Consider the following 15,082-nt stretch of genomic DNA (forward strand, 5'->3'; position numbering starts at 1 on the left):
GTGGCAATGCGACCTTCACACACACAATTCACGCCCCTCTCCCTCACACAAACATTATTAAATAAAACAAGTTAAGGAAGGTATAACTTCTTAAAGTGCAGACAATCAGTGTTCAGCCACAAAAGGGAACATCTACATCACACTCTCTCCTTCCAAGACTCAGAGACCATCACAGAAGACAGGGCAGAAAGACTGTAAGATCTAGAGGTTCAGGGATGCCTTGGACAGAATCTCCTGGACATGATATAACTGTTACATCCATGAACTCACTGCACCTATGACTGCCTGCACACGATCAAGGCCGTTGATATCCTAGCATGGAGTGGGAGGGCCTCATGAGCTTCCAGTCCTGACTGAGGAGGGGTTATGGATAGTGGATAACTTTGGGGTGAGGGAGAGTTAGTTTTCTTCAAGAGGGTGGCTCCTAGGGTGTGTGGGGGGATGATCATATTCTAATGGATAGCTCCACAAACAGAAGTAATGAGCAGCATAAACTGAGTTTATGGATTATTAAGGAAAGAAGAAGAAGAAGAAGAAGAAGAAGAAGAAGAAGAAGAAGAAGAAGAAGAAGAAGAAGAAGAAGACATGAGTTGGTGGTGGGTAGGGAGGATGAGAGGATCTGGGAGGGATTAAGGGAGGATTCGGTGCTGAATATGATCAAGATACGTTGTATGGCATTCTTAAAGAATTAATAAAAATGCTTCCTGCCAAATCACAAACAAAACAATTATGAAAGCTAAAAGACATGTAACAGGCCCCTAGATCTTAGCACAATTGATTCCATTCAGGCTGGAAAACTCAGCACAGCACATAGATAGCACCACCAGTCAAAATAAAAACAAAGACCTAATCCATCAAAGTCCACCATTCTGGGGAAGTCTCTAAGTGTACTAACCTTGCATTTTGGCTTCTGTAGTTCTGTTTCTGACTAAACTGGTAGAGTATGTGGATATTCCACAATAGGCAGTGGGAAGACAGTTTTCAAAATATTGAAAGAAAAAAAAATATTGTCAACCAAGAATTGTATACCCAGCAAAACTACCCTTCACAAAATGAAGGCGAAATGAAGACATTCATCGAATAGAATTGGAAATGATTTGTTGTTATCAGTTCTGCACTATGCCGAATCATGAGGGAGTCCTTCAGGGAAACAAAACGACTCTGGGTGGCAGCTTAAATCCACCCGAAGAGATAGATGCATGGCGTAAAGAACTATAGGGGAAATACATTTTCTAAAAAAAGGATAATTTTGTGCTGACTACATTCTAAGATAACAATTCTGTTTTATAATATAGTACGTTATAGTTTATATAATAAGACAAAGTGACTCAAGAGTGTGTGGTCCACACCCCCTCATGGCCTGGGAAGCCTTCTTTCTCTCTGGTTCTGCAGCTTTCACACATGCACAGGCAGACGCAGTCATGTCTGCAGGGGCTTTCACACATGCACAGGCAGACGCAGTCATGTCTGCAGGGGCTTTCACACATGCACAGGCAGACCCAGTCATGTCTGCAGGGGCTTTCACACATGCACAGGCAGACCCAGTCATGTCTGCAGGGGCTTTCACACATGCACAGGCAGACCCAGTCATGTCTGCAGGGGCTTTCACACATGCACAGGCAGACCCAGTCATGTCAAACCCAGTCTTGGTTACCATTGAATTTGGATCACTCCCATCCCTGCAATCAAAAATTGATGCATTCTCCTACCAGCTCTTTATACCTCACAGTGGCAGAAAAACCACAAAAACAGAACTAAACTTCTACTCAGCTAAGGAAGGTGACTCGCATCAGACACACATCCAAGGAAGAAGTCCATGTGTGTATGTATATATAGGCATGCATGTCTGCAGTATGTAAGTATTAATAATTAAGGATTTAAGAGGGGTGGGGGCATGGTAGGAGTTGCAGGGTGGGGAGAGGGGATGGTTGAAATGATATAAGCACCATATTTATTCTCCACCTTATTTTCTGAGACAGGAGCTCTCACTGAACCTGGAGCTCGCCAGTTTGGCTAGACTGTCTGGCCAGAAATCCCCAGGGATCCTCTTGTCTTTGCTTCCCCCAGTTGGGATTATTTTATTATTATTATTATTTTTGGCTGTGGCTTCTGGGGACTAAATTCAGTCCTCAGCCTTGTGCGGGAAGCACTTTACTGACAGCCATCTTCCCAGTCTCATTTTTGTAGAAACCATTTAATCTTGCAATTTCTTTACTGAGAACTTTTCTGAGTCTCTACTGGGTTCTTGGGTGTTTCGGAGAAGAACATAGAAATGGCCCATCTTTTGTTACCCGTGTTATTCCTAGGTAAAGCCACGAGGGGTGAGCCATGCAAGGCTTGCTCCATCTAGGACCCAGGAGACACACACACAGGTAGCTAAGGAATCTGTACTAAAACGCCGGCAGACCCTGCATGGTTTAAATTTAGCAGCCAAAGCCCTATTTTTAGATCCAGTGACAAGTTACAATGGGAGAGGCTGTGTGCAGAATAGAGAATGATGAAAGGCATCCCGAGAAGCCCCTTGGGGCACAGCCAGAGGGCGAAGCAGCAGAGAAATAATGGGATCAGATCTGCCGAGAGAGTAAGATTGCAATAAAACCAAGCACCTCACTTATATCTGAATGATATAAAATAGATCTGCACTGCTGGCATTCCAAAGCAAAGAGGGGCTTCTCACAGACGTTTTGCCATTTCACTTCAGAGATCAGACTGTGTGACAGGGTCCCCCCCCCCCCCCCGTGCCTCCTGCTCGCCCCGGGAAGTACTTCACTCAAACAGCATGCATGGCTGTGCTGGAATCTCAGCACTGGGCTGCCAACCACGGCAGATTGGTGTGGGTGACTTACTGAGCCCATTGTCGGATGGGAGCAGGGCAGTGTGGTCTAACATAATCCAAGGATGTGAATGTCGCTGAGTCTGGTCATGGATGTACAACCCCTGCTTTATGCTCGGGCTCACAGTCCCTTCAGTGTGCCCAACATGCTTTCCCCAACACTACTTTGGGGGTCCATTGTGGCTGGCTTACAACTATATAGAAAAAATAGAAATGTATGTCTTAAGAATGACCCAAGGAGCAGGCAGTGGTGGCTTTAATCCCAGCAATTGGGAGCTGGAGGCAGGTGGATCTTTATAAGTTTGAGGCCATCTTGGTCTACAGAGAAAGTTCCAGGACAGCCAAGTCTATCCAGAGAAGCCCTGTCTTGAAAAAAAAACAAAAACAAAAAACAAAAACAAAAACAAAACAAAACAAAACAAAAAAACCCCAAACACACAAACACAAAGGACCCAAGGAAAGAAATTCTACACCTGCACTGTGACTCTTGCTACAGTAACTGGTGTGTTCATAATTTAAATGTTGAATCGAGTAATAAGTGTTATTTCTGAATGTTGCTGTATGCCAGGAGCTGGATGTGATGAACTGATGTTCCTGGACACCGCCCCTAGAGCATGATTGACTGGCCAGAACGGCGGGCGGGCGTGATTGCAGAGAGTTGGGGTGCCGCATCTTCAAAGCTCAAATTATCTCTGGCTATCTCTGTCTCCACAATAGCCAGTTATTCCCAGCCTCTTTGTTGACCTTACGACTTTGTGGCTAGCAGGACACTAGTGTCTACTCACTCGAAAGCTAAGAACACTTTTCGGATGACATCTGAGGACTATAGAAGAGGCGTTGCTGCTTTGTGGGTTCTTTCCCTGCCTGTTTCCCTACCAGTGTGCTTGGTCGATGCTTTGATTTACAGCTGTTTTTTAAACATTCTTTAAAGTTCCTGTTTCTACTTCCATGGTGGAACATGCCGTTCAAGGAAGCTTGAATCCAGATTCCTGGGCCGTGGTCGATCAGGATAAACTCTGGCTTAATCCCTTTGGAGATGAGTCATGTTTTGTATGCATGTGTGTGGGTCATCTCACCCTTGCGACAGCCCCCTGAGTAGATGCAACGGCTATCTCTAGCCTACAGATGAGCAGACTAAACAGAGAGAGAAGCATAGCGCTATAGGCTCAATGACTCTGTGATAGTTTGAATATACTTGGCTCAGGGAATGGCACTATTAGGAGGTATGGCCTTGTTAGAGCGGGTGTGGCTTTGTTGGAGTGGGTATGGCATTGTGAGCATAGGTGTTTCACTGTGGGTATAGGCTCCAAGACCCTCACCCTAGCTGCCTGAAGGCCAGTATTCTGCTAGCAGTCTTCAGATGAAGATGCAGAACTCTCAGCTCCTCTTGCACCATGCCTGCCTGGATGCTGCCCTTCTCCCACCTTGATGATAATGGACTGAACCTCTGAACCTGTAAGCCAGCCCCAATTAAATGTTGTCTTTTATAAGGCTTGCTTTGGTCATAGTGTCTGTTCACAGCAGTAAAACCCTAACTAAGACAGATTCCAAATTTCATGTCTTGAAACCCTGAGTATGTATGGAGTTTGGGTCTCACAGAACTGAGTCTATATCCTTGTCACCTCTCTAACAGAGGAAAAGGCCAGGCATGGTAGCATGTGTTTATAATCCTAGCACTTGGGAGATGGAGGTAGGAGGACCAGGAGGCCAAGGTCATTCTTGACTACACAGTGAGTATCAGGCTAGCCTGGGCTACATGAGGTGAGACCCTATTTTAAAAACAAATGGGGGGGGGGAGGGAAGAAGGACAAGACACCAGAGCATGGGAAATCCTCTTTCTCCAGGAGACATACAGAGAAAGGTCATGTGAGGACACCCAGAAGACAGCACTGTTCACACGCCAGGGACAGAGCATGCTGAGGGGCTGCTGCTGCTGCTGGGGCCCAACTCTCAGACTCCTGGCTTCTAGAGCTGGGAGGAGAAGAGCCCACTACGGGAGTCTCCTAGCTGCGGGGCTTTGCTCTGGCCACCTGCCCATCACCGTGCGGGGAACCTGGGTTCTGGTCTGGGAAGCTGGGCCCCAGAGCCTGTAGTATTTCCATAACATTCTTCTACTTTTGAAGACAGGGACTGTGTGCTAATTTTGGTCTGTGTAACTCTGACAGCATCCTACACTTCAAAGATTAGAACACAGCCACCAAAATAATGTATGAAATAAAGTAGAGTATATACGTATGGCTCAGGAAAAGTCATGGCGGTAACTGTGCAACCCACCCACTCCTGCCTACTGTCTGCTCTGTGAGCTTCTCCCATCTAAGTCTCCTCTGAGGCTCTCCACGCTCAATTGCTTCCGTACAAGATTTGTACCTTCTACCAAGGTTGGGGGCACCCCCACCACCCTCAGGAAATTGCTTGGAAACACCAAGGCACTATTTATTTATTGCTGTTTGTACTGCTTGTGTATGATGTGGTGTGTGTGTGTGTGTGTGTGTAAGTGGTGGTGTCTGTATGTTTATGAGTATGTGGAGTGTGTGTGGTGTGTATTTGTGTGTGTGTATGTGGAGTATGTATGCGCATTCATGTGTAAGTATGTGTGCATGTTGTGTGTGTGCATGGAGTGTGTGTGGTGTGTATGTTTGTGTATATGTAGAAAGTGTGTATGTGGTGTGTATTCATGTGTCTTAGTCAGGGTTTCTATTCCTGCACAAACATCATGACCAAGAAGCAAGTTGGGGAGGAAAGGGTTTATTCGGCTTACACTTCCACACTGCTGTTCATCACCAAAGGAAGTCAGGACTGGAACTCAAGCAGGTCAGAAAGCAGGAGCTGATGCAGAGGCCATGGAGGGATGTTCTTTACTGGCTTGCCTCCCCTGGATTGCTCAGCCTGCTCTCTTATAGAACCCAAGACTACCAGCCCAGAGATGGTCCCACCCACAAGGGGCCTTTCCCCCTTAATCACTAATTGAGAAAATGCCTTACAGTTGGATCTCATGGAGGCAGTTCCTCAACTGAAGCTCCTTTCTCTGTGATAACTCCAGCTGTGTCAAGTTGACACAAAATTAGCCAGTACATCATGTATATGTGCTGTCTATATGTTTGTGTGTATGTTGTAAGTATGTGTATGTATGTGAAGTGTGTATGTATGTGCATGTGGCATGTGTCAGTGTGTATGTGTTTATGTGGAGTGTGTGTGTGTGGTGTGTTTGTGGTATGTGTGCAAGTGTATGTGGTGTGTGTGTTTGTGCAGTGTGTATGTAAAGTGTGTGTGTATGTGGAGTATGTGTATTATGTATGTGGTATGTGTGTTGTGTATGTGCTGTGTGTGAGTGTGTGTGTTGTGTATGTGGTATGCGTGTGTGCATGTGGTGTGTGTCCAGAGATCTATGTCTTCTTTGACTGCTTCTACCTTAGTACTGAGGCAGGGCCTCTCACTTTCCCCTAGAGCTCCTGGATTTGGCTGGTCTATGTAGCCAGCCTGGCCTGGAGACAGCTTTTCACCGACTTCCAGGTTCTGGGGTTCTGGGCTGGCCACCATGTCCTCCTGGGCTTTTTATTGGGTGTTGGGGATCTGAACTCTGGTCTTCACTGTGGGTCTGGGGGTGCTTGACTGTTTTCCTAAGAATGGGTCACCTCTTTTGGCGTTATTAGTCAGTGAGGTCTCATAGACTTCTAAACATTTCAGGCAACTGACAGTGTCTTGAGGAACCCTCTAGAACTTGACAACAAGAGCCCCTCACTGAAGACAACACAACGCTGAGCCGTAGAACATGGAGAAATCAAGCCGGCGCTCATTTGGAGGTGTTTTCCTACTGGCTAGCTTTCACATTGCTGGTAGGTGTGACGCACACTCCTGGAGGAGAAAAGTGATCACAAACCAGCTGTGAACTCTGTAGGATACAGTAATGATGGGCCTGGCAATGCACGCCCACCGGTGTGACACTGACACAAATGCTGTGGGAATAACCCACCACTTTCTGATTCAGTTAAGGCCCACGCCACAAAATAAAACTCGTATGTGGCACCATTACCTGACTAACAGCCTGAGGCTAGACAGGCTACAGGCCTAGAGGAGAACTACAACTATTATTCTGCGAAATGGACATAGTATTACACTGACTCCTAATGGCTTTTCATAATACTTAGATTAATACATCTCTCGACCATCATCAGAGATGTTTCTATTTGCAGTAGATGGTTATTAACCCAGAGACCTACCACTAGCTGAGGTGCAGAGAATAGGAGACCACAGAATGGCCAAGTCCTCTGTGTTAGCATGTAAGCATTCCTTCTAGGCTCCGCCCAACAGTTACCTAGCAACAGCCAGGTAGGAGTCTGGCTTGCTATAAAAAGACTGGCCTCTCTCTGACACCCTTTCCCCTTCTCTCCTTCTCTCTCCCCTTCCTCTCTTCATGTGTTCCTGGTTGGCTGGCCTCTTCTCTCTCTCTCTCTCTCTCTCTCTCTCTCTCTCTCTCTCTCTCTCCTCTGTCCCCTCTCTCCTCTGTCCCCTCTCTTTCTCTACCTCTACTCCCTTCTCAATCCCCTTGCCATGCCCCCAAATAAACTTGATTTTATACTAGACCTGGGGGGTGGAATGCCTCAGCATGGGCGCGCTAAGGCACCCTCTCCTACCACATCATGCCCTGCTTTACAAAATATATCACATTGTACACCAGGGGGTGGTAGAGCCAGAGGCAGAGGAGGACTACAAAAAGACAGTGTACTCTGGACACAGCAGGGCAAGTTCATATATGAGTTCACAGTAGTTGTGACAGCATGTACAAGACAATTGTGAGCAAGCTCAAACCCTACCAAATCCTAGCATAGAAGTGGGCAGTAGGCACGAAGTCCAGACTCTGGTAGAGGAGCTGTTGGCCAATGTTAGCTCACTGCTGGGAGAGTCAATTTTTCTAAGAGTGTAGCCCTTGCTGAGTCAGACAAATAGTCAAGTGTGTATAGGCAACGCAAACTGGGTTTGACAGGTTAAAAAAAGACACAAGGAGCCAGGTGTGGTGGCGCACGCCTTTGATCCCAGCACTTGAGAGGCAGAGGCAGGCAGATTTCTGAGTTCCAGGCCAGCCTGGTCTACAAAGTGAGTTCCAGGACAGCCAGGGCTATACAGAGAAACCCTGTCTCGAAAAGCAAAAAAAAAAAAAAGAAGGGCCAAATATGACAAAACACACCCATGCTTTCGAGGAGGTCATGAGATATTCTCAACTCAAATGTCAAGATTTGCCTGCAACTGACCCCTTCTGTCATTCTTCAACTGAGAGAACATGCAGTCCTGTTGCTCTACACGTCCAACGTCCTGGTCCTGCAAATCTCGAGAATGTATGGGAATCAGCATCCCAGTGATTTTACTGAGTGATTTATCGAAAGACTCAGATCCTAGACCCAAGGACCCAGCATTCTTCCAGCCGAACAGGGAAACCAACTTGACCTTATTCAGACCAGAAAGTCCCTGTTACATACCACATAGTGTGAACCAGAAACTACCACACACACTCTAAAGCCAATCAGAAACCTCCCCTGCTTTCAAAAGTCCTCCCCTAATAGAAGGTCTACCAATCAAAAGTGTCACAGTAGGTCATCCATTCTCTGTCTTAAAGTCCTTTCTCTCTAGGAAACCAGTGGTAGCCGACTGCCCTGTACACTCCTGGTCAACAGCCTTTTGTGAATTCTGTCTATGCTGTGGTGAAAGTGAATTTTTTCCAAACCTCAGAATGTTCCCATAAGGCTATGTGTCAGGCCTCAGAATATTCCCATAAGGCTTGTGGCTGAAAGCTATTTCATTTCCCTTATTTTTTACTTGTGGTCCTGTTACTGACTGGGCTCATTTGCTCCTATTCATATTTCCTCTTTGTGAGTTTACTGTTTGGTTTCTGGACCCTGGGACAAGGGGCTGAGGTGCGTATTTTACACATCAAAGCAGACCTGCCCTCCAGGCTCTCCCAGCATCCCTCAGTTCCTACCCGGCATACCCTGTCCCCAACCCTGAACTTTCCAGCCCAGGGGTCTAACTACCCTTCCCCCAGAGACTTCTCACTATATAATCCAGACATTTTGCGCTCTCTCCTCTCTCTCTCTCCCTCTCTTCCTCCTTTTCTTTCTCAGTGTGCATACCCTTTTTGTCTTCCTCTTTCTCTCTCTCCCTCTCTTCCTCTCTCCTTCTCTTCTCCTGATCTTCCTTTTCTTTCTGTGTGTGCATGCCCCCTTTCTCTTTCTTTCTCCCTCCCTTATGGCGACTTCCCTGGTGTCAGGTCCTTGGGGCCAGTGAGCTTGCTCACCGGAGAGCACCTTCCCCATAAGCCTGCCTTTGATATAATCTAATCTGGCTTGAATTAGCTCATCTCACCAGCGTCGGAGAAATAAACCATCACTTACTTTAGTCATTTTGTTTTTCTTTGCTCTGAAATTTGTAAATCTCTTGAATGGTTAATAAACTTGGTTGGCCCTCAATGACATATCCAGCAAAGCCTCACCCCCATCTCTCACTGCCAAGCCACCTGCCCCCCTCTCTCCCCCTCGGTGCCCTGAGACAGGAGGATGGATGACAGAGCTTGAATGAGCTCATCATCCTATACCAGGAGTGGGCACCTGGGCGTGGAAGGGAGTCACAGGGAGAAAGAGGGAGGCAGGCTGCAGAGTGGCCATGTGACCTTGGCAGGTGACAAAGGATGCCCTTCCTTGCTCAGTGGCTCATCTGTCATTACTGAGAAATGATGTCCAGGCTAGAGGTACAAGGTGGGATGCCACATCCGAAGCTCTCAGTACAGGTGTGAACTCTTGAGTCTTTTAGAGAGGTGAGTGTGAGTTTAAAGAGCCTGCAGATGGCCCACAATCCCAGCACTTTGAAGGTGGAGGCGGGAGGATCAGGGATGGGTGGTACTCTGGCCTCTGTCAGCCTCAGGCTGGGGATAAGACGGTATAGAATCCTGGAGGGAAGGGGAGTTCCTGCCTCCCCTGAAGGCTGAACCTGAATCTCATGGGAGATTTCCTCAGAGTCTTGTCCTCTGTCCCCTGCTCGATGGCTTCGTCTAAGCTCTTTTGTGATCATAGGAGCTTGTGTAATCTCTTCACGGGAGGACCACGTTCTCAAGGACCTCTGTCACTTCGAGGTTGTGTTTGGGCTTTGTCTAAACTATTTTATTAGTTGCGATTATCTTTCAGCCAACACAGACATCTGCCCGAGGACACTTAGTGAGTGTCCCCTTTTCCTGGTGGCCTGTGAGGGCCACCACCAATGCTCAGCCGAGCACTATTGATCAAGGTGCTCACAGTCGTGTTTTGCCATTTATTGGCCAGCTCTGGTGTCGCTCACCGTGTCTGCTTTCTGCTGGTATCTGGCTTACAGCACATCCTGTTCTCTGAACGCCTCACACTCCTCTCTTCATTTCCATTGTCCCTGCTATTTATTTATTTTTTTCAGGTTGTGGCACTAACCATTTTACTCCAGGACCCTTCAGGGAATCTGCTGAGACTCACAGATCCTTGTCTCTTAGAATCACTCTTGTGTAGATGTGTCCTCTGACCCAAACAGCTGGCCACCATCTGTGTGAGTTCAACCACAGCTGTTTTTTGTTGACTGCTGACATTCATTCTGGTTACTCCTCCAGCCATTGTGTTCAACTCTAACCTAATCATACATGGTGGTCTTGGGGAGGGGCTTGCTGTGTTTCAGCTGGGAATGACTAGAAATGGGACCCCACTTCTGTGGCTGCTGGGGAGACTCTCCCCATCATTCATGCCAGGTGCAGTGTGACTTCTTTAAGGCCACTCGAGCTTCTGGCCCTCACCCTCATCCACTGCTCTCTAGGCAAGCCTATAAGCTCATTGGTTCCTGGATAAACTTGCTTGCATCTGTGCTTGTCTTTGGGACCTTAGAGGAGGAGGGGGTACTGTTTACATTACCTCCAGAGAAGGAATTTTAGTGATAGACACAAGACAGACAGAGCTTGCAGGTAACTGTGTGTTCATTCTTTCCTAAAGCCAATGAGTTCCTGATCCGAACAAAAAAAAGGGGGGGCGGGGAGGGGAGAATGGAGGAACCACTCCGCTCTGAGTGTGTGTGCCTGAGTGTAAAGATGGGTTCAATGAAATTCAACAGGGGAAGGGAATGATTTGCTTAACTGTCTAGATTCCAGGCCTCTGCATACTCCACACTGGCTGGGGTATATCCTTCACCACGCTGTGATAGTCACATCGGTATTGGACTTTGACAGGGGCTCTGAGGGCCGGAACTCGGTCTTGGCCTCACTTTGCCTCCTACCCCAGTATCATGGTTGATAATGCATCCAATTAATATTTGGAAATGCCTAAATGGGCAAAGGGATGCAGGTGATAATTATTTTATTTGCTCATCTTAAATTAATTGAAGACCCCCTTTCTGACTCAGGCTCTTGGATGGACTCTGGGTAGAAAGATCTCGGTCCCAGGTTTATCAGACTCACGTTCTGCTGGGATGGAAGTAGACATTCATGTGAATGTAAAGTTGCCCTTGTGAGGGTAAGAATGGAAAGTAGGTTTTTTTTTTTTTCTCTTCAAATGACCAACAAAGAAGGCCACTGTGCTTAGGTGTGAGAAGTAATAAAAATGTCCCAGAGGGCTTAATATTTGAGGTGAGACCTGAAAATGAGAGGGGGTGGGGCGGGAGGAAGGGCTTTGAGCAGAGTCACCATCAGTAGACAAAGGATCTGTTGAAGGAGGGAGGCAGCTTGGGACAGTCCAGAAACGAGCATGTGTAGGATCTGATGCCGGGAGGGAGCTGGGCTCTCAGGCTTGAGGAAGGGAAGTAAGTTGGGGGGAGGGATGGTAGGCAGATGTGGAGGGATAAACAGGAAGTTACCCAACAGTAAAACAGAGATGACATCAGAGACCCTACTGTCGAGAACCTCTGGGTGAGTTGGGCTGGAGAGTTGTGCTGTATCAGTAAGGGGTCTCTAGAGGAAAAGAAGCTAAGGAATGAACCTATCGCCTAGGTATGTATGTATGTATGTATGTATGTATGTATCTACCTATCTATCAGTTAATCTAATCTAATCTAATCTATTAGAATGGCTGATATGCCGTGGTTCAGCCAGTTCAATAATGACCTGTCTGCCAACAGAAGGTCCAAGAACCCAGTACTTGTTTATTCCAAAGGCTGGACGTCTCAGCTGGTCTTGGGTAGAAGTAGCTCTAATGCCAATGGAGAAATGGACTCGCCATTGAGAGTGAGAGCAAGCAGGCAAAGAGTGAGACTCTTTCTTCCCTGTTCTTTATATAGGCAGCCAGCAGAAGGTGTGGCCCAGATGAAAGGCGGGTCTTCCTACCTCAAAATATCTGGACTAAAAGTAGGTCTTTTCACTTCAAACGATTTAATTAAGAAAAAAACGCCCGGCCGGGTGTGGTGGCGCACGCCTTTAATCCCAGCACTCTGGAGGCAGAGGCAGGCGGATTTCTGAGTTTGAGGCCAGCCTGGTCTACAAAGTGAGTTCCAGGACAGCCAGAGCTATACAGAGAAACCCTGTTTCAAAAACAAAAACAGAAAACAAAAACCAAACAAACAAACAAAAAAAGAAAACAAAAAAAGAAAAAACTCCCTCACAGATGTCCCTAGCCACTTGGGTTTTAATTGATTCCAGATGTAGTCACGTTGACAACCAAGACTAGCCACCACACTTGCCTTGTAATCATGGGCATCTGGGCTCAGATTCCAGCACCCATGTACAAGGCCAGGCTTGGCCACACATGCATCTGTAGCTCCAGAGGGGATGGAGAAAGGTGGGTTGCTGGGGTTTGCTGACTGCCAGGCTCATTCAGGTTGAGTGAGAGATTGTGTCTCAAGGGAAAAAGGTTATGAGTAATACAGGCAGATATCCAGTGTCCGCTTCTGGGCTCAATGCATGTGCATAGGTGCATGCCCTATGTGCATACACTACACACACACACACACACACACACACACACACACACAACCACCATACCATGCACTACATACACAGAGACACATACACCACACTCACACCACATACACACACACACCACACATCTCACACACATCCCCCCCACACCGCACACACACACACATATACTCATACCACACACACACACATATATGTCACGCTCTCTGGTCGAGTCAGCTTGACAGGCTGAGGCTTGAAAGCTACTCACGAGGCAAAAGAGTTTCACAGAAACTCGCTCCTGGAGTCTGGCGTTTTCTCTAACCCATACATTAATTTTCCATTCCTGCATTAGTCTTGTGTATGGATCCACATGCTCTCTTTTAGTATTATCTTATTATAAGTGCCTTTTAAAATTGAATTCTGACATCGCTAAAGCCAGTGTTCCAACAGTCCTAGAACGTCCTTGAGCAAAACCATGGGCTAGAAATTTAGGAAGAATGTTGCTATTCAGTGACATTTAGAATAGCCTCTGGTACTACACTATCACTTTGAATAAAAGCTAAGTCACTCCCTTACACAGGAATTTACCATCACTAAGGAAGAAGGAAGTTTTAGACCAAAGGAGAAACCAGAATAGATACTTAAAACTATAGCGGAGTTACTCCCATACACACATATTTACAATGGCCTAAGGGGAAGGTGGACTATATGATAGACTAAATTAGGAACTATGGCAAGGGCACGAAGCCCTTGACCCTGGCTTTTAAGATTAAGTGAATCTTAGGTGGAGCCCTTGTTGATCCCAGTTGTTAACAATGAATTCTATCCTAGGTGGTTCCTGTTAGACCTTCTGTGTTTGCATTCCTCTGTTTTATGTAAGAATCTAGCAACCTCTTTGTACCTTGCGGGTGTGTCACCCAACTTCCTTATTGTCTTCTGTATAAAAAGTTTGTTGCTCAATTTGGCAAATTACATTCAGATTCTACACAACCTCTCCTGTGTACATCTGTCTGTCAATTCATCCGACGCTTTTGCCCACCCGTTCCACGCAGACAAAGGGGCCCAGAGGGTCTGTGACAGTTGGCGCCCGAACAGGGACACCATAGCAAGTTAGTCTTTATTTCTTTTTCTTTCATTTTTCTTTCTCATCTTTATTTTCTCAGGCAAAGATAGGATCTCGTCGTGACCGTGCTGCAGACGGGCTGATTCATAGATCAGTTAAGAGACAAGTAAGTTTTATCATGGGGCAGTCAGAATTAAAAGGGAAGAGATTGTTTATGTCAGTCTTTAAGCATATGTTGTCTGGAAGAGGCCTAAAGGTCTCAGATAAATTTTATGATTTCGTGCAAAAAAATCAGTCCCTGGTTTCCAGAGGAGGGAAATTTAACATTAGAGGATTGGGAGCGCGTAGGTAAGATGCTTCCTCCCTCGGAAGAGACTGATGTATTAATAAAACAATTGGCTTGAAAATAGGTGAATACCTTGTGCCAAGACCTGAACAGACCAATCTGTAAGACAAGTTCCCTACAAGATTATATTAAAGCATGTGTAGACGCCTCACTGGCCATAATTCAGGAGATAGCTTATGCCCATGCAGACAAAGGGGCCCAGAGGGTCTGTGACACATATACACACCATACACAACACAAACGGATACACATACACCACACTCACATCATATATACACACCACACACTCATACACATACACATCCCACATACACATACCATACACATGTACCACACACACATACACACACCATACACACACCACATACCACACACCACACTCATACTATACATACACAGCACATACACACAGCACACACACATAACACACACTACATTCACACACATCACACTCGTACTATACCTACACAGCACATACAACCCTCCCATAGAAAGTGAGTTATCATAAATGGGAAAAGTTTCTTCTCTTGGGAATTAAGGCATTTTAAGAGCAGCTAGTTTACACTGCAGAGAAAGTCAGTTCCATTTACTTATCTCAAGTGTTGAATCTGTAAAGGACAAACTTTCTTGAAGAATGTTTAAAAACTTTGGCTTAGAATTCTTAAAAGCCTTCCCTTGCAAATAAGTCTCAAGATATAATGAAAACACCTTCGTTGAAGAGTGGGGACTGAGATCCTGACTGCTTCTCCAGGCAGTGTGAAGTATAACTTCTGTGTGACAGATTCTGTGTGAAGTATAACTTCTCTGTTGTCCTTTTTCAACATTATCTAGGAATATATATGCATGATACATATGTATATATAATGTATATATAACTTTTATATGTTATACAACAGAGCTCTAAATTTGAGTTTGATAATTAGATCAATATCTATATATCTATATAAATTTATGTAT

The 15,082-nt window shown here is 46.0% G+C and overlaps 1 protein-coding gene across 4 annotated transcripts in view; it reads right to left on the reverse strand.

Annotated features, from left to right (window-relative positions):
- Positions 1-15,082, reverse strand: part of Kcnj6 (potassium inwardly rectifying channel subfamily J member 6) — a 250,871-nt gene that overhangs the window by 13,961 nt on the left and 221,828 nt on the right. The gene's annotated exons all lie outside the window — the stretch shown is intronic.

Source organism: Mus caroli, unplaced genomic scaffold (assembly GCF_978045245.1).
Source record: "Mus caroli unplaced genomic scaffold, Mus_caroli_1 scaffold_17, whole genome shotgun sequence".
In the NCBI taxonomy this organism is placed as follows: Eukaryota; Metazoa; Chordata; class Mammalia; order Rodentia; family Muridae; genus Mus; species Mus caroli.